Raw genomic sequence first — 2,395 nt, forward strand, 5'->3', positions numbered from 1 at the left:
ATTTTAAAACATCCTCCACTATATTTTCATCATGTTTCATATGTCCTCTATTGACGTGGTAAATCAATGATTGCAACTGCCCTAAGATAATAATGACCTCCTTTAGTAAAGGTCAGTGTTCTCTTATGGACGTTTATCTTTCTTAACCTCTCTCTTTTTATTTTTTTCTTGTGTTTTTGTTTGCTTGTTTTTAATATGGAAGAATTTTTTTTCTTTGAAACCCATGACCTTTTCAGAGATTGGATTTGTGATTTCATTAGCATAGGAAACTATTGACACTTTTAGCAGAAAAAGTTGACACGTTCTCAGCATCTTGCATTCTTAGGAAATTGTTTTGGGGTGTGTGCATGCGTTGCACTCCGTGGCGGAGACTCCTTGCTTCCCACCCTCTGCCTTTGACCATCTATTTTACTTTTCCTCTGTCCTCAGGTGGACCGAGTGCTGCGATGCAGATTTTCATGAAGACTTTCATGGGGAAGAACATCACCCTTGAGACTGAACCATCAGAAAATGTCAAAGCCAAGATATAAGATAGGGAAGGTATTCCTCCTGATCAACAAAGATTGACTTTTTTTTTGGCAAGTAACTAGAAGATGGATGTACTTTGTCTGACTACAACATTCAGAAGGAATCTACCTTTCACCTTGTTCTGAGGCTGCGTGGTGGTGCCAAGAAGAGAAGGAAGAAGTCTTACACCATTTCCAAAAAGAACAAGCATAAGAGAAAGAAAGTTAAGCTTGCTTTTCTGAAGTACTGTAAGGTTGATGAGAATGAAAATATTAGCTGCCTTTGAGGAGAGTGCCCTTGAGATGAATGTGGTGCTGGAGTTTTTATGGCTAGCCATTTTGACAGACATTATTGTGGACACTATTGTCTAACCTACTGCTTCAAGAAGCCAGAAGACAAGTAAATGTATATGTGTTAATAATAAAAAAAAAAATCAACTATTACAAAAAAAAAGGAAAGAAAGAAAGAAAGGGAAAGAAAGAAAGAAAGAAAGAAAGAAAGAAAGAAAGAAAGAAAGAAAGAAAGAAAGAAAGAAAGAAGGAAAGAAAGGAAGAAAAAGAAAGAAAGGAAGGAAGGAAGGAAGGAAGGAAGGAAGGAAGGAAGGAAGGAAGGAAGGAAGGAAGGAAGGAAGGAAGGAAGAAACAAAGAAACAAAGAAAGAGAGAAAAAGAAAGAAAGAAAGAAAAAGAAAGAAAGAAAGAAAGAAAATTGTCTTGGACACTGAGAAGTTAAGAAGTTTCCACAGAATCACACAGCTCCACGAATAAGAGGGCAGACTTTGAAATCCTATCCAAAAGAATCATGTTGCCTCGGGTGATAATGGATTACCCAGCAATGTAGGCACTTAAGCAAAAGCTGTATGCCAAAATATTTTAGAGTATATTCTCTTTCAGGTTTGGTTTGAACAAGAGGGGCTTCTAAACATTTTGAAAATGCTGTTATCTATCTATCTATCTATCTATCTATCTATCTATCTATCTATCTATCTATCTATCTATCTATCTATCTATCTATCATCTCCCTACCTACCTATTTAACTGCTTATTTATTTGTTTACTTTCCAGTTTATCTATCTATTCGGGTATTTTCATTTATTTATTAATCTCTTTCTCTCTTTCTGTCTCTCGTACTGGTTGTTTCTGCACACTTTTATGCAGTCCCATGTTTCATGATTTCTAATTGTTGGTATCTTCTGTTACAATTCTGTTCCTACTACTCTAAGCCTCATACATTCATTCAGAAAAAAAATCACACATAATTTCAGTGATAATTTATATGATAATAATCTTGAAAACTAAGACTATCAATTTCCATCTTCATATTTCCAGGGTCTAATGCATTAGAGTGGACATACTGTTGAACTCTTTGTTCTAGGATCATGGGTTACAATATTGTCTCAAAAATCCAAATGTAAAAAATTCCTTTATTATAGGTGAATATTGTATTCCCCATAGCATTTCACTTTCTAAAAAGGTGTATTATAAAATTCTAATAATTCTACTAAAGTATAATATGAAACAATCATGAGTTAGCAGTGAAGTCTTTAGCAAAGGAAAATATTGCAGGCTTTCTGGAGCCTTGTTGTACAAAATAATTTGTATCACATCACAGCTTATCTTGTAGAAAAGGAACTTCTAGGTGAGTGCAGATAAGAAAGAAGTTGACCTTCTCTACCTAATATGTGCTATTTTCCAACAGAGAATCAAGTTCAGTTAAGATAGCAATTTCAAAATTTTTTTCTTAAAACTTCTGGGAATTCTACCCCCTCCCCCTCCACACATACACTAAGACTTGAATGTTAAGATAAAACTATAGATTTTCTGCAATGTTTAATTATATCATTCAAAAAAACCACATTATTTAAACATAAAGTTTACTGGGGAATGGAA

The 2,395-nt window shown here is 34.4% G+C and overlaps 1 pseudogene; it reads left to right on the forward strand.

Annotated features, from left to right (window-relative positions):
- Positions 1–347: 347 nt before the first annotated feature.
- LOC140511926 (ubiquitin-ribosomal protein eS31 fusion protein-like) lies at positions 348–910 on the forward strand (annotated as a pseudogene).
- The last annotated feature ends 1,485 nt before the right edge of the window (positions 911–2,395 follow it).

This window comes from Notamacropus eugenii, chromosome 6 (genome assembly GCF_028372415.1).
Source record: "Notamacropus eugenii isolate mMacEug1 chromosome 6, mMacEug1.pri_v2, whole genome shotgun sequence".
NCBI lineage: Eukaryota > Metazoa > Chordata > Mammalia > Diprotodontia > Macropodidae > Notamacropus > Notamacropus eugenii.